Raw genomic sequence first — 19,245 nt, 5'->3', positions numbered from 1 at the left:
GGACACCATGTTCACCATGAACATGGTCCAGTTAAAACTACAAATCCATGAATTATCGTCAGACTGTAAAACTGCCTCGGTCCCACTTCGCGATGCGGCAGCCACGAGTGCTGTACTAGAACTGACTGTAGCGCCATGAGGCCCGCCTAGGCGGACACAATGCCTTGCGCCTACGAGTAAACTGTGTGATAGTTACTTGTCAGGACAAGACGCGAACTTACCTCCTGACCTTGAACTTACTAGTAAAGTGAAATAAAAGGTATAGCTGGGGAAAAGGGCGTATATGTTAACCTGTGCAGAACGTACTTAGATCGACTGTCTTAACATTTATGGAGTATTCATTAATGGTGATATGAGGAAGGCATCATGTGCTTACAAGGTATGGCCTATGTAGGAATTTTTTGTGGTTAAGCACGAAGTTTAATCACCTAAAAAGAACTTAGCAGTGGGAAGGATATTATAAAGCTAACATCGTCATTATTATGACTAGGTCTAGAAATTTTTAAGACGTAAGACATAATTGTTAAGCACTTGCTTAGCTATGGCTACAACGCATGAACATCCTATTCACTTAGCACACAAATGGTCTAATCTGTAACATCCGGCGCGCAGTCCGGAACCGCGCGACTGCAACGGGTGCAAGTTCGAATCCTGCCTCGGGCATGGATGTGTGTGATGTCCTTAGGTTAATTAGGTTTAAGTAGTTCCAAGTTCTAGGGGACTTATGACCACAGATGTTGAGTCCCATAGTGCTCAGAACCATTTGAACCATTTTTTTGTAACATCCGGCAATACGGGCCATATAAAATAGACGGTCATTATTCAAGATTAGTATATTTACTAATAGTTACTGTTATTCTGAAGAAAGCTGGGTTATCCCGATCGAAACCCAGGTAAATTCTAGGTAAACGGTGCAACTGAGGCTGTTGATTATTAAAATTAAAATTAATATTTATACAGTTGCTGACAGAGCCGCGAAATGTTGAAGAATTTTAAATAGCTTGATGCAGTAATAGCATCGAGCCGCATACGTCTGCTTTCATGACCCACAGCTAATTCGCTGCAAATAATAACCTGTAGCTGTGATTCTGCAGTCAAATAATGTGTACGTTGGCTATATAATTGCGAGTTAACAAAATAGACAGAAATGCAAAATAAAAGTTAAATGAATAATTTAATAACAAGAGACTAATCTAATGTCTTTAATTGATATATATGATATACAATTATGTTGAATAATGTTTATTCAAGAAATGACATCTCATATAAAAAAAGAGAAGTGGTCCTACAATATTCAGCTAAATGACAGACAGAAAATACTCTTATCATCTGTAGTAGAGATGTAATTTAATAACAAGAGACTAATCTAATGTCTTTAATTGATATATATGATATACAATTATGTTGAATAATGTTTATTCAAGAAATGACATCTCATATAAAAAACGAGAAGTGGTCCTACAACATTCAGCTAAATGACAGACAGAAAATACTCTTATCGTCTGTAGTAGAGATGTAATTTAATAACAAGAGACTAATCTAACGTCTTTAATTGATATATATGATATACAATTATGTTGAATAATGTTTATTCAAGAAATGACATCTCATATAAAAAACGAGAAGTGGTCCTACAATATTTAGCTAAATGACAGACAGAAAATACTCTTATCATCTGTAGTAGAGATGTAATTTAATAACAAGAGACTAATCTAATGTCTTTAATTGATATATATGATATACAATTATGCTGAATAATGTTTATTCAAGAAATGACATCTCATATAAAAAACGAGAAGTGATCCTACAATATTCAGCTAAATGACAGACAGAAAATACTCTTATCATCTGTAGTAGAGATGTAATTTAATAACAAGAGACTAATCTAATGTCTTTAATTGATATATATGATATACAATTATGTGGAATAATGTTTATTCAAGAAATGACATGTCATATAAAAAACGAGAAGTGGTCCTACAACATTCAGCTAAATGACAGACAGAAAATACTCTTATCATCTGTAGTAGAGATGTAATTTAATAACAAGAGACTAATCTAATGTCTTTAATTGATATATATGATATACAATTATGTTGAATAATGTTTATTCAAGAAATGACATCTCATATAAAAAAAGAGAAGTGGTCCTACAATATTCAGCTAAATGACAGACGGAAAATACTCTTATCGTCTGTAGTAGAGATGTAATTTAATAACGAGAGACTAATCTAATGTCTTTAATTGATATATATGATATACAATTATGTTGAATAATGTTTATTCAAGAAATGACATGTCATATAAAAAACGAGAAGTGGTCCTACTATATTCAGCTAAATGACAGACAGGAAATACTCTTATCATCTGTAGTAGAGATGTGTTGAGGGTGTTATGAGAATGGTAGCCAAAACCCCGAGCTCAACTGTGATCAAAGATACACAAAAACTGAGTCCATTTCATAATCGCTATACACGAAATATTCACCAGCTCAGTCAGAGCTCACCATGATGATTCACAAGTTAATAATAATGGTAACTTGTACTCCATCTATCCTCAGTTCCAGAATACAAGCAGAGCACATTACGACCTCTCAAAATATAAAGTCCCTCAGAATTTAATAAACAGTAGTGGTCTTCCACCACCCAGAATCGGTACCTTCGGTTTCCGAGGCAAATCTGTCTTCTTGCAGCACGAACATCCCAGTGTCCAGAATCCAAGTGTCCCTTCAGCTCTTTGTTCAAAAAGTTTGAGTCCTGTAGTGTTTCCCTATTGTCTACTTTTACACTGGCTGAAGGCCGTGACAACCAAAGATAAATCATTCTTAAGCTCTGCAAACATAATTTAGCTCCACATGACCACTTACTGGATTAAACCAATACATTGAAACAGTATTTAAATAAACGAATGTTAGAAACATTCAGTCACACTCAAACTATTCACAAAAAACATAATCAAAGGTTTGTCTGTGACAAGTAAGCCAGTATTCTCACGCGAATGTACACACGATAAAATGACAGCGGATTGTTGTTAATATGGTTTAAATGATTATTTAGGCCTGCTTGTCAGAAGCGTCTCTTGGCGCTCTTTTACAATGGTGGCGTCAGCAAAAATTACCTTGATTTTGTATCATCAGTTGTAGTTAATAGTTAAATAAAGTTACTACCAAAAACACTAAACTGTTCATTAAATAGATACACAAGCATGACCAAATATGAAGTATTTCTACAATTCATTTGCTGTTTGATTGTGGAGCATACAATGTTGTGACAAATATTTGCACAATGAAAAGATATGAAAACATAATAAGGTTACATAGCTTTCAGCGATGACAACTACAGTGCAATGCTACATCTGAAATAGCGATTGTTGAAATCACATGATGCATTTCAAAGTTTCAGCATAGGAATCACGCATCAACCAGTTGCAAATAATTCTTTGGTACATTGACCTATGTTTCGGCGCCTCTAAGGATGTCTTCGTCACAATGAAATTTTAAGAAACTATAAGGTCGAAGTTCAGTGCAGATACACCCAAGTCTGATGTTCCTAGCAAGACGTAAATGCAAAAGCTGGAATGTGTTTAGTTTTAATTTTTGACTTGAGCATATCTGCTCTAAACCTTGACCATTGTCTTCTCCCAATGCAACTTTACGGTTTCTTGAAACGTTATTCTGATGAAGACATCCTACACTACTGGCCATTAAAATTCCGACACTACGAAGATGATGTGCTGCAGACGCGAAATTTAACCAACAGGAACAAAATGCTGTGATGTGCAAATGATTAGCTTTTCAGAGCATTCACACAAGGCTGGCGCCGGTGGCGACACCTGCAACGTGCTTACATGAGGAAAGTTTCCAACCAATTTCTCATACACAAACAGCAGTTGACCGGCGTTGAATGGTGAAACGTTGTTGTGATGCCTCGTGTAAGGAGGAGAAATGTGTACCATCACGTTTCCGACTTTGATAAAGGTCGGATTGTAGCCTATCGCGATTGAGGTTTATCGTATCGCAACATTGCTGCTCGCGTTGGTCGAGATCCAATGACTGTTAGCAGAATACGGAATCGGTGGGTTCAGGAGGGTAATACAGAACACCGTTCTGGATCCCAACGGCCTCGTATCACTAGCAGTCGAGATGACAGGCATCTTATCCGTATGGCTGTAACGGATCGTGCAGCCACGTTTCTATCACTGAGTCAACAGATGGGGACGTTTGCAAGACAACAACCATCTGCACGAACAGTTCGACGACGTTTGTAGCAGCACGGACTATCAGCTCGGAGACTGTGGCTGCGGTTACCCTTGACGCTGCATCACAGACAGGAGCACCTGCAATGGTGAACTCAATGACGAACCTGGGTGCACGAATGGCAAAACGTCATTTTTTCGGATGAATCCAGGTTCTGTTTACAGCATCATGATGGTCGCATCAGTGTTTGGCAACATAGCGGTGAACGCACATTGGAAGCGTGTATTCGTCATCGCCATATTGGTGTATCACCTGGCGTGATGGTATAGGGTGCCACTGGTTACACGTCTCGGTCACCTCTTGTTCGCATTGACTGCACTTTGAACAGTGGACGTTACATTTCAGATGTGATACGACCCGTGGATCTACCCTTCATTCGATCCCTGTGAAACCCTATATTTAAGCAGGATAATGCACGACCGCATGTTGCAGGTCCTGTATGGGCCTTTCTGGATACAGAAAATGTTCGACTACTGCCCTGGCCAGCACATTCTCCAGATCTCTCACCAATTGAAAACGTCTGGTCAATGGTGGCCGAGCAACTGGCTAGTCACAATACGCCAGCACTATTCTTGATGAACTGTGGTATCGTGTTGAAGCTGCATGGGCAGCTGTACCTGTACACGCCATCCAAGCTCTGAGTCAATGACCAGGCGTATCAAGACCGTTATTATAGCCAGAGGTGGTTGTTCTGGGTGCTGATTTCTCAGGATCTATGCACCCAAATTGCGTGAAAATGTAATCACATTATGATATATGATATATTTGTCCAATGAATACCCGTATATCATCTGCATTTCTTCTTGGTGTAGCAGTTTTAATGGCCAGTAGTGTAGATGTGTCAAAACCTACATCAGTGTGCCAAACAGTTATTTGCAACTGGCTGGCTGTGTGATTCGTAAGTTGAATCTTATATACAGTTGCTGAGAGATAGTCATGCTTAAAACTGTTTAGAAGTTGTTATTTCAGAGATTCACTGTGAAATAGTAACCTGCATTTTTTAAGACATTAAACACTGTTGTCTCACTGTTGTCTCACTGTGTTTGCAGATGTATTCATATTTGCTTTACTACTTGTATTATTATAGATTCTTGAAGAGCTGTAAGAAGCTATCTTTCGTCTTGTGACATTCCGCCATTTATTGGTACTCTATACTGGAAATTCGCCTTACCTCCTACAAACTCTCGGTGACAAAACCGCTCGCCAACATACATGTAACATTACACACCTTGTAACCTTCTCATATAAAATAATAAAAAAGGTAATGTTTTTGGTTAATATCTTAACTCACGAAAACTGATAAATTTTGACGTAAGCAGCACTGCGCCATGGCCCTGTGAAATCAGTCTGAATAAACTGAAAAATTCTTACCTCATGATGGTGTCTCCAGATAACGCTGTCTGTATATCTGCTCGTGAATGGCACAGCTTAGTGCAATGCTGGCCTGTCTACTAATAGTGGACAACATTTGTCTGAGATCTGAATTATTTAAAAATTGACTTCGCTTACTGACATAGCTGCACAGCTGGTCGTCTGATTACTAAAGAACACATGACTATGACCTGACAAAATTTGTGAAATATTGAAATTTAAATAAATAACTGGATCGGGACTGGTGATGACTTTAGGCAAAATTATTCCTTCCTTTTTTTTAGGCTGGTAAAAATTATATTCTGAGAATCTTTTACATTAATGATAAAGATCTGCAATTCATTAGGCCTATATGAAAAACTGAATATTACAAATCTGGGTCAACTGGTGCTGACGAATCACAAAAGGATTGAAACAAATTCATATTAACATCTCAGACAAGTGACTTAACTACGCGCATGCCAATAACAATAATAAAATTTACCTTACAATACATGACTATGAACTGCACTGTACCAGCGGGCGACTGCAACTGCTCTGTAGCAGCGAGCGATTGCAACTACTGCCTAGACTGCTGAGACCTGCGACTCTGTTGCAGCAAAGATATTTTCTGTTGCAGTCAGCGTGCGAGCAATAAATCGAAATTGCATTTGCTCCAGCAGGGTGGTGAACCCATTTCATAATCCTCCACTGGGGAGGGGGGGGGGGGGGGGGGGATAAAAATTTGGCAGCAGTGGTGAGTCAATTGGTCTTGCCATGAGCAACAAATTTTTCTATTGCAAATCGATATGAAGTATTCAGTTTACTAAGGCTACAAAATGAGTTTTCGTAACTAATATACAGGGCTATTACCAATGATTGAAGCGATTTCATAAATTCACTGTAGCTCCATTCATTGACATATGGTCACGACACACTACAGATACGCAGAAAAACTCATAAAGTTTTGTTCAGCTGAAGCCGCACTTCTGGTTTCTGCCGCCAGAGCGCTCGAGAGCGCAGTGAGACAAAATGGCGACAGGAGCCGAGAAAGCGTATGTCGTGCTTGAAATGCACTCACATCAGGCAGTCATAACAGTGCAACGACACTTCAGGACGAAGTTCAACAAAGATCCACCAACTGCTAACTCCATTCGGCGATGGTATGCGCAGTTTAAAGCTCCTGGATGCCTCTGTAAGGGGAAATCAATGGGTCGGCCTGCAGTGAGCGAAGACACGGTTGAACACGTGTATCTGGACATGCTGGAAAATTGGCTCATGCCACAACTGGAGACCGACAGCACCGACTTCATCTTTCAACAGGATGGTGCTCCACCGCACTTCCATCATGATGTTCTGCATTTCTTAAACAGGAGATTGGAAAACCGATGGATCGGTCGTGGTGGAGATCACGATCAGCAATTCATGTCATGGACTCCACGCTCTCCCGACTAAACCCCATGCAATTTCTTTCTGTGGGGTTATGTGAAAGATTCAGTGTTTAAACCTCCTCTACCAAGAAACGTGCCAGAACTGTGAGCTCGCATCAACGATGCTTTCGAACTCATTGATGGGGACATGCTGCCCCGAGTGTGGGAGGAACTTGATTATCGGCTTGATGTCTGCCAAATCACTAAAGGGGCACATATCGAACATTTGTGAATGCCTAAATAAACTTTTTGAGTTTTTGTATGTGTGTGCAAAGCATTGTGAAAATATCTCAAATAATAAAGTTATTGTAGAGCTGTGAAATCGCTTCAATCATTTGTAATAACCCTGTACATATGCTTTAGATAGTTACAGAGTATATATGAAATCACTGACAAATTGTAAAAGTACTGAACATACAAAGGTAGTTATCAATATTAAGAACCAGATAAAGTGCACATGCACTGTATAAGTCTTCAGTGTCTTTTATAAGAAGGTGAGGAAGGGAATGGATAGCATCATGGTTGCAGCACATGGCTGCATCGAAAAGTCCGTATCTTTTCACAGAAGCACAACACCGGGTGCGACAATCTGAAGGTCTCTTTTCTGAAGCATTTATCAGTGTAGCCAAGACATTGAAATTTAGTATTAAAATTGTTGCCCTTTTGGCAGTACACCAAGCAGTAGTCCCATAATAACATTGTTGTGGTTGGCAGGAGACCCAACACCGTGTTACTAGAGGGAGGCCGAAAGGCACGCGTTTTACCTCACGCAGGCTGCCGTGAGGTCTGGAACAGGACAAGGAAATTAGAATTTAGAAAAAACGGACGTAGCTGGTGCAATACTTAACTTTAATCCATTAATGGTGAACGTCACTCTTGACGGTACATGTTTTACAGCATCAATAGTAACTGGTAATGGCGCCTTGCTAGGTCGTAGCAAATGACGTAGCTGAAGGCTATGGTAACTATCGTCTCGGCAAATGAGAGCGTATTTTGTCAGTGAACCATCGCTAGCAAAGTCGGCTGTACAATTGGGGCGAGTGCTAGGAAGTCTCTCTAGACCTGCCGTGTGGCGGCGCTCGGTCTGCAATCACTGATAGTGGCGACACGCGGGTCCGACGTATACTAGCGGACCGCGGCCGATTTAAAGGCTACCACCTAGCAAGTGTGGTGTCTGGCGGTGACACCACAAACATCTCTGTTGGTCAGTGTTGTGGACAGCTTCATACGTCAACTCCACGTTCTTGTAGAATCCATAATTTGTACATCAACGCAGAATTAGTGCAAAAAAATCCAAATAGTGTGCTCCATGGCCATGAGAATGGGTAGGATATAGGAAAGTCTCATTAATTGGTGGTAATTGGGTGCCGGCCGCGGTGGTCTCGCGGTTCTAGGCGCGCAGTCCGGAACCGTGCGACTGCTACGGTCGCAGGTTCGAATCCTGCCTCGGGCATGGATGTGTGCGATGTCCTTAGGTTAGTTAGGTTTAAGTAGTTCTAAGTTCTAGGGGACTGATGACCACAGCAGTTGAGTCCCATAGTGCTCAGAGCCATTTGAACCATTTGATAATTGGGTCAGAGGTTGAAGGATACATTGAGTATTATAAAATTTTGTGAAAATTACATAATTGATACCAATCCAAAAGTTACATAATATAAGCTGAGTTTCTGTCCCATAACATATGTAAGGTAAGCTCACATGAGCGTTCCTTTGGCGGTTATACATAGATATATACTTGATTTGACATAATAAGTAGATCAAGAAAAATTTTTTTATGTAACTCATTTATGTGGCTTTTAGGAAGGTCTACATGACAATTGTACAAAATGTTGTGGCGTTCAAAGGCCAAACAATAAAATTAAAACATTAAATAAGTCTAACATAGAAATCATCAGTAGTAATCTTGCATATTCTTAGCTGGAGTAGTGTTGACACACCCCTCATTCACTTGTTCCGTTACATATTGGTAGCTTGCAAGGCTTTCCTTACGTCACCTCAGCAAAATACAGTTTGTCATCTTCTGGTGTACCACAGCCTAGAGTAACCGCTGGAGTATCGTGAAGGGATGCTGTGGTGTGTAGGTAGGGTTTGCTGCTCTCCCCGTAACGTGAATGGGACGTTACGTTCCTGCAGCACAGCTCCGCTTCAGTCACTGATCTCCATACAAACTGCATTCCCCCACACATCTACGGTGTGGTGAGTTTTGGGGTACTGTAACGTGCAGGTCGCCTAGCCAGTGTGGTTGCTATTTAATTTTTTTTTTTTAGTTTTTGACTTTATTAAAAGTTAAAAACTTAATGCTCCAGTGCATTTCATTCTGGCCTTAGTGCAGAGCAGGAGAGGCACTTTTAACACTTTTGTGCAATATCGACTACACCTACATCATGTAATATCTTTGGCTTTTTGGGCTTACTCTGACTTCTGTGTCACCTTTCTCTTCGGTTAAGCACCTGTGTAAATATTTATTAGTATTTCATGTCGATTTATCGCACTGTAATTAATCTCTGCGTGTAATATTCAAATCTATTTCCTCTTTAAACTCTGAATTATTAAAATAGTGATTGTAGATTTGGTTTATCCATAGCGTATGCAGACTTTTACTTTTAGCATGGCGGGCCGGAAACTGTTCAGTATTTATATTTTAAATGTACTTATAAAGTGCAGCAATCATTTTAATAGCATTTCTTTGTTTAAAGGGTGAGCGGCTACAACTGTTCATACTGTAACATATTCAAGGACCTCTTGTTTTATTGTTGTCTATTTAATACAAAGAAATGCCACCGAAGGAACCGTATAATAACCATTTCAGTTAACAGAGCTTTTCTGTATCAGTATTTCTAAATAGTTAATCAGATAAAGCTCCTCATGTGCATATTTGTTGAGTTAATCCATTGGTAAATGATTTTGATTAGTGAACATTAGCCTTCTCACTTCAAATAGAGATGTTAAGAGATAGTGAGAATCATTGTGCTGCCAAAATATTTTGAGATTCTATATTTGTTGTTCAGGGCAAACCTCCGTTCGAAGGCTTGCTACATTGTGCTACTGTTTCGTGTCCTGTTTGCGATACAGGTTTTCGTACCAAGTAAAGTCATATACAGTCGTTAATGATCAGTGTAATCACTTAGTTCCACTTTGCCTGGTTAGACTGCAGACCTTTCTTTTCATTTACTGCATTAGAGATTACTGCAGTATTAACTACCATAACACTAGTTAGATTCCGGCTATTTCCGCTACTGGTGTCTAACAAAATGTGATCTTTCGTTTAGTGACAAATAGCCTGATACCTCTTTTGTTGCGCTCGATCACGGTCAAAACTAAATTACTTCCATAGGAGTGACATTATCGGCAATGTGCTCTTATGGTGTCAGAGGGGCGTATTGTACTTGTGTTTATGCATAATACAAGCGTCAATGACCGGCAGTGGTACGCACTTGGGCAGACATTCCTTTGCCACTGTGGAGTGTGACCCGCTGCAGACACTGCCGCCACGTCCCGGCCCCCGGCTCCCATCTGGGGGCGTGGGGGGCGTGACGGGCATGGGGGGTGAGGGGGGCGTGGGGGATGAGGGGGGCGTGGGGGGAGAGGTGGCACGGGGTCGTGGGGGGTGAGGTGGCATGGGGGGCATGAGGGCATGGGGGTCGAGGGGGGTGTGGGGGCGTGGGGCTGGTGGGTGTGGGCAGCGTGGGGGGTGAGGGGGGGTGTGGGGGCGTGGGGGGTATGGGGGGTGAGGGGGGCATGGGGGCGTGGAGGGCGTGGGGGACGTGGGAGGCGCCGCCCCTGGGTCTGACCCCCATCCTGCTGCCTTCCTCCCAGATTTTGTCCCGACACCGAAATTAACGAGACTGGCTAAAGACTGCAGAAACTTAAGCCCATTCCTGTTCTGAACAAGATATAAACTTTCTTTTAGGACCTTATAATTGAAAGGCCCCCAAAGAATCCCCACACAGCCTCTATCCTGTCTAGCTCCCTTCTCCATCCATACAGTAAACTGAATTAACTTCACCTTTATTCTGAAGTAGCACTGAATTACTGCATACATGCTACTCAATTTATTGTCGTTCGTACATCTTTGTGATACAACCTTTCAAATGGGCAATGCTTCTCAGTTTCTTACCACTCTCCAAGATGCCCCTCAGCTCTTACGGTTGTGATGTACAAGACCAAGATATGTCATTACGATGTTATGGGGAGCATGAGAGCATGCATGATACACTCAATTTCGGTATTGTTCTGATGACATTATCAGAACATAACTTCCAGCAGGACAACGCTCTGTTATGCGCCATTAGGCTCCTCTCCTCCTTTTCTTTTACAGCGGCGCACTGGAACAGCTTCAGTATTGGTATGGTGGCGAACTGAATTGTAAAATAAACAGTGTGTGCCGAGTGGGTGGTTATGGCAGACTCGTGGCTGCAGGGAACGCGTTCCCCGTTGTGCAGCCGACCTGTCGTAAGGGCGGGATTTCTTTCAAACGGACATCGCCTCACTCGTCACTACAGCACTGTCCTGTGGCGCTCGCGCAGAAACTTTGCGTCTGCTGGACAGGGTAACCGTGCTGAGCTGCCACAGCAGTGTCCAGGGGTCGTCCAACACGGTCTGCCACCTCGTGTACAGCACGACAGGTGTTTGACCAAAGGGTGGAGGTAGAGTTTCGTTACTCACCACGAGTGTTACACAGCTCCATCCCTCCATGAGGAGCCCGGCTTCGTTATCAGCAGCATACTGAACGTTACCCATTTTGTCGTTCATGTTTAGGGGAGTTATGACATAAATTAATCTTTTGCGTTTGTTGTGGATAAACTGAAATGTTGAGGAGGAACCCAACCCAGTCTCCTATTGCCTCTGCAACTCTGTAATTACTTTACGTACCAGCAAGACCACGTGCATCACGTACACTGTCTTATACAGCCCCACTACCGCTGACATACCTCACCTCACCTCACCTGGCCGTGACACACAGGGGCACACTGCTATGTCACGTTGTGTCAAATTCCAGCCCAAGATACCCCCACCTGTTTCGTAATGGAGCAATAAAACTTGCTAGATAATTCACCTGGAAAGTGCCTGGCAGAGGATTCATTGAACCACATTCGCACTAATCCTCTATTATTCGACTCTCGAACAGAGCGCCTAAAAACTAGCGCTTATACAGGGTGTTTCAAAAATGACCGGTATATTTGAAATGGCAGTGAAAACTAAACGAGTAGCGATAGAAATACACCGTTTGTTGCAATATGCTTGGGACAACAGTACATTTTCAGGCGGACAAACTTTCGAAATTACAGTAGTTACAATTTTCAACAACAGATGGCGCTGCAAGTGATGTGAAAGATATAGAAGACAACGCAGTCTGTGGGTGCGCCATTCTGTACGTCGTCTTTCTGCTGTAAGCGTGTGCTGTTCACAATGTGCAAGTGTGCTGTAGACAACATGGTTTATTCCTTAGAACAGAGGATTTTTCTGGTGTTGGAATTCCACCGCCTAGAACACAGTGTTGTTGCAACAAGACGAAGTTTTCAACGGAGGTTTAGTGTAACCAAAGGACCGAAAAGCGATACAATAAAGGATCTGTTTGAAAAATTTCAATGGACTGGGAACGTGACGGATGAACGTGCTGGAAAGGTAGGGCGACCGCGTACGGCAACCACAGAGGGCAACGCGCAGCTAGTGCAGCAGGTGATCCAACAGCGGCCTCGGGTTTCCGTTTGCCGTGTTGTAGCTGCAGTCCAAATGACGCCAACGTCCACGTATCGTCTCATGCGCCAGAGTTTACACCTCTATCCATACAAAATTCAAATGCGGCAACCCCTCAGCGCCGCTACCATTGCTGCACAAGAGACATTCGCTAACGATATAGTGCACAGGATTGATGACGGCGATATGCATTTGGTTTACTGACGAAGCTTATTTTTACCTGGGCGGCTTCGTCAATAAACAGAACTGGCGCATATGGGGAACCGAAAAGCCCCATGTTGCAGTCCCATCATCCCTGCATCCTCAAAAAGTACTGGTCTGGGCCGCCATTTCTTCCAAAGGAATCATTGGCCCATTTTTCAGATCCGAAATGATTACTGCATCACGCTCTCTGGACATTCTTCGTGAATTTGTGGCGGTTCAAACTGCCTTAGACGACACTGCGAACACGTCGTGGTATATGCAAGATGGTGCCCGGCCACATCGCACGGCCGACGTCTTTAATTTCCTGAATGAATATTTCGATGATCGTGTGATTGCTTTGGGCTATCCGAAACATACAGGAGGCGGCGTGGATTGGCCTCCCTATTCGCCAGACATGAACCCCTGTGACTTCTTTCTGTGGGGACACTTGAAAGACCAGGTGTACCGCCAGAATCCAGAAACAATTGAACAGCTGAAGCAGTACATCTCATCTGCATGTGAAGCCATTCCGCCAGATTCGTTGTCAAAGGTTTCGGGTAATTTCATTCAGAGACTACGCCATATTATTGCTACGCATGGTGGATATGTGGAAAATATCGTACTATAGAGTTTCCCAGACCGCAGCGCCATCTGTTGTTGAAAATTGTAACTACTGTAATTTCGAAAGTTTGTCTGCCTGAAAATGTACTGTTGTCCCAAGCATATTGCAACAAACGGTGTATTTCTATCGCTGCTCGTTTAGTTTTTATTGCCGTTTCAAATATACTGGTCATTTTTGAAACACCCTGTATCTTTCCGTGCAATCTCTGATTTCCCTTATTTCATTATGATGATCGTTGCATGGGGGCTTAATTAAATAGAATAATTTTAATTTTCGTCGCTGACTGTCCGGTTACTCAGTCTCGTAACCGGTTGGCCCTGACTAGTATTAGTACGCAATCTGACTGCATAGAATAACAACAAAGAATGAAAGAAAACTTCCATTAACACAATTAATTAATTAAGTCCCCAGCAACTATAAAACCTACGAAACAACAAAACACAAGTGTAACTGTTCTGTGTATGGAAGTGTGATTCAACGTACGCATCTGGCACGGTTCTTCCAATAAGACAAGATATTTTAAGCACCATTTACACTGAAATAATTAAAAAAAAACAGAAATACTATGATTGCACATAGGAACCAGAATTACACTCTAATACATGAACACAAGCCAGATGCTTTGTTGGCTGAACCTGTGACCGAGAGTCATTGTTAGTTAGGACATTTGAAATGTTTATTGACGAAACATACACTCTGATCATTACAACATCTGCAATCGAACAGCATCGGCTGTCTAGCCCATCAGAACAACTGCATACAACATGCTCACAACTGGTCACGGCTACATCAGAACTCCTACTGCCCACTTCTCGACAAGCACTCTCCACTACCACTTCTCAACAAGCACTGCCAGTGGAGGCGGCTGAATAATACTCTTTGGCGCAATCTCTGGCGCTGTGACTCAGTGTAGCCACCTTTCATATGCCCCTCCTCCACGGGCTGAATTTGATGGTATTTTTGCCAGCATTGGTGGTGAAAATACCACCAAATTCGTCCAAAAAATACAGACAGCAATTAAAAAGGAATATTAATAAGTAAATATCACATAACTAAATAAATTTTGGCTTTGCACTGACCCTTCACTAACCTAATATATAAAATACAGTAAGGAATACAAATGCTTGCATACATATGATTTTACATAATAGTTTACACAAGTATCATGTGGTTAAATAATTCAATCAATAGCGTCAGCAATGACGAATAGGTGCAGGTAAGAGTCTCATAACATCTCATAAACAGTAAACACCCAAAAAATCAGTTTATACAAATATTCACATAATATCCTTTCAGTAGTTCAATAAACAAGTAGGACTCCTCAGAGTAGTTGACAGTTCCAACAGTAACACCCAGCAATGATCAACAGGTGCAAATAGCAGTCTCATAACATTTCATCAGCAGTATTTAAACAGCTTCAACAGTGGCACCGAAAAATGTTGAACAGATGCAGACACCAACAAGTGACATTACGTCAGTAGAAGCAGTTTCATCAGTGGCACCCAGCAATGTTGAACAGGTGCAGACACCAACAAGTGACATTATCTCAGTAGAAGCAGTCCATCAGTGGCACCCAGCAATGTTGAACAGGTGCAGACACCAACAACTGACATCATTTCAGTAGAAGCAGTTCCACCAGTGGCACCCAGCAATGCTGAGTAGGTGCAGACACCAACAAGTGACATTATGTCAGTAGAAACAGTTCCATCAGTGGCACCCAGCAATGTTGAACAGGTGCAGACACCAACAAGTGACATCATTTCAGTAGAAGCAGTTCCACCAGTGGCACCCAGCAATGTTGAGCAGGTGCAGACACCAACAAGTGACATTATGTCAGTAGAAACAGTTCCATCAGTGGCACCCAGCAATGTTGAACTGGTGCAGGTAACAGTCCATAATATTCACTATCACTAATTAGACAGTTCATCAGAGTTCATCAGCAGAAATTAAACATCTCCTAGTGGCACCCATCATGTTGAACAAGTGCAGGTAACAGACCATAATAGTCACTATCACTAATTAGACAGTTCATCAGAGTTTCTCAGCAGAAATTAAACATCTCCAAGTGGCACCCGTGAATGATGATAGGTGCAAGTACAAACAACAGTTTAATGCACACACAATTGCTTTTACAAAATTATTATCAATGCTCTTACACTAAACATACAAATTATAATAAATACACAAATGATATCAGATAATTGTCATATTAAATATTACAAATACACAAATATCAGTAAACCTTTAATATATATGGGTGTCAGTGCAAGCCACAACAAACAAGTAAAATAATATTTAGGAGATAGGCCGGTACCAATTATTTAGGATTAGGAAAGGAAAACACACAAAACACACTCACTCATCTTTCATCCACATTAAGTACTACTGTGTAATTGAATAGTGTTAACTGTGTAAATGCAATTCTGTCCAAAATTTTATGTTCAACTTGTGTATCAAGTATAGTGGCAGCAATGTATAACAGTCAATAATAGTTAGTCAACGTCGTAGTCATCATGTCAAGACCAATGTTTGCCAAGCCAAATCAAAATGTACGGTTGCTGAACAACTGTCAGTGTGCCAAGATATGCAATCTTCTTTCCACTTGAGTGTTCTAGTCTGCCATCTTCATCCTCCTTGTTCCATATAGACCAACAAAAAAAAATGCTCCTCACTTACTTCACCTCTTAACCACCAAAACTCCAATAATCATCAGGATCACATAATCTTAATACTTCAATAATACCTCTTACGTCGATACGCATAAACCTTATCATTAATATCATTTACCTTACCTCTTGTCCACCAAAACTCCAATAATCATCAACTTCACACAATCTCAATACCGCAATAATACCTCTTCAATACGTCGATACATATAAACGTTATTACCAATATCATTTCACTTCCATAACAACTCTTTCCTCTAGTCAGTCTCCTCGAACAAGTGCAGACAAAATCCTAGTGCAAACTTCAATTTATCATCCCATGCAATCCGAAGACACAATGTCCACACACAATCTCTGTGTAGTCCACCTGAGCCAAATCTTCTACTCATTATGAATTACAAAATACATTTTGGTTACCTTGTCCATCATAAAATAAAAGAAATGCATACATGACCTCTAACAGCCTTCAGTTTGAATAACTTTCAGTAAGTAGGTGCGAGTACGTAGTATGAAAGATCACATAAGACTTTGAGTGAATAAATCGTAATATTTCACAGTGTGTACACCACTTCAAGAATCATGGCAAAACAGAAGCAAACATGTGGAGTATTTCTTGCGTCAAGTGTCACTCACTATTTTAATTGCTCACGAAGAATGCAGTGTAATAACTGTCAATGGTCTAAACCTAGTGTTGGTATTTCATGTCGTTAGCTTCTTTTCTATTAGCATAAATTTATACAGCTTCCATAAAACCTCCAGCTCATGTAAGTTCATGAAGTTTCTTGTACCAATGTCGTTCGTAGAATTATAGCAGTTCATTTTCTTATCTTAAAATATAAGGCACTAAGCGTAAGCAAAACATGCAATAGCGAGTAAATATATGAGTAGAGAACAGAATGTCAACAAGTGGATGCAGCACAATCCCTACAACGAGGCTCTGCCAAGCGAACAATCTATAATTAATACCATAGTGTGACCTAAACTCTATGTTCGTATACTGTACATCAGCATTTCTATATACCAAATTAAAGAATAGTTATGACAACAAAGCAGAAATGTGTAAATATGCAATCCATACGCAATGCAGCAAATATATATCTCACATAATAAACAGGTCAATAGCATCATATCAGCATAAGCAAATAAATGTTCATATGTAATCTTAATAAGTAAACATGAAGGCCCAAGCAGATAAATCACAAAGTATAACTTACATACATAACCATATCAGCACAACTAATCAGGTGACAATTATAATTTAAATAAATAAGCACAGCAGACACATAATTTAAAAAAATGTGACATCAGTGAAAAAGCAGAGCAGCCAAGCGAGGCATAATATACACAAGTAATAACCCTGTTCATTAATAAAACGTTGTCAACATCAGCAAATGTACGCAAGCACGTCGCTTCACAAGTAAATTCATAGAACATAAAATTTAGCACAAAGTATAAATCACATAATCGCGAGCAGCAAATTACGTCTAAAGTACGTACCTAAGTGGAAATATGTTACCTGAAAAATAAACTGAATTAATAGTTACCTTTTTAGTCTATTACTTTCTTCTTCGAAATGACATTCTTCCTGAAATTTTCTCGATAGCAAGTCCTCTTAACGTCGGACACACACAGAATTTACCTGAAGATCTTAAATATTTTATACAACCGTATCCTGAAAAATACTGAACGTTAATAACATAATTTATCAAGTCACTATAGCTTTATACTGAATTTAACCAGAGAAATTAGACTGTGTATTTGTTTACGGCTGTCAGTGCATTCGCACTGAGCGCTCGATCAGCTGTAGGCGCGTGACGTAGGAAGTAATTGTTTGCGGTCAACGACTGCCTTGTGCGGCGCGCAGACTTGACTGTTGCTTTGAGTATGTGGCGCCGCCGGAACACGGCGCGGTATCCTTGTACTCTCTGCGTGTTTACATGCAACTGTTAGTTTCTCAAAAGTATGTCATTCCACAAAAATTTTAACGTTAGATATATGATGTATTCCCTTAGAGCGTCGAGATTTGAGAGTTTCTACTTCGACAGTGTTATCATGAATAATTTTGCGAACTCTATATGGACCGTTATAAAGCAGAAAAATTTGCGACACAAGCCTTTTCTTTTATGAGACAAACGGTGAGACTTAATTAACACCTTTTGACCAACTGACAAGGTTTTTAAACGACCAGGACGTTTAGCTGATTTCTCTCTTCTAGCAGCCGCAGATGCAACATTTCGTAGAGCCAGGTTGAGAACTTCAGAATGTCGCAGTTTTCGAGTAGGTGGAAAAGGAACGATTTCAGAAATGCGATTTGTTGGTGCTTTATTTTTTAATATCAATATAGGCGGTAAAGAAGTTGAATCATTAGGGAGTTCATTCAGAATGTTTTGAAAAATATGAAGATACTGATCCCAAGTTCTGTGATTCTGATGACAATAAAGACGACACAATTTATTGATTTCCTTCATCCATCTCTCTGAAGCGTTAGATTGAGTGTGAAAAAGTGAAATGAAAATTGGTTTAATCTTACGACGCCGTAGAGTACGAAGCCAAATTTTAGAGCGAAACTGTGATCCATTATCTGATATAACCTTATCAACATGACCCACTTCTTTAAGAAAATGTTTGATGAAAGCATAAGATACTGATCGAGCTGTTGCTTTGCGTAAAGGTGTAAAACACACATATTTTGATGTCAGTTCCACTACTGCCAAAATGTACGCAAAACCATTAGTAGAACGAACCACTGGACCGAACAAATCGACTGCATCCATGTCCTTTAATTTCGCTGGAATGATAGGAAACAACGGTGCTCTGTGAGAAACTGTTGGCGGCTTAGCCTTTTGACATAATTTGCATTTGGCAAGAACAGATCGAATACATTTTTCCATATTACTGAAGTAGCAATTTTCTCGTAATTTATGAAAGCATTTTCTGGGACCAAAGTGTGCATATCTGAAATGTGTGTACCAAATCAATTTGTTAACCCATTCATCAGGAATACAAACTAACCAAACAAAGTTGTCGACCGATTTTCGTTTA

Source organism: Schistocerca americana, chromosome 11 (genome assembly GCF_021461395.2).
Source record: "Schistocerca americana isolate TAMUIC-IGC-003095 chromosome 11, iqSchAmer2.1, whole genome shotgun sequence".
Lineage (NCBI taxonomy): Eukaryota > Metazoa > Arthropoda > Insecta > Orthoptera > Acrididae > Schistocerca > Schistocerca americana.
Note: the sequence above shows the minus strand (reverse complement) of the source record.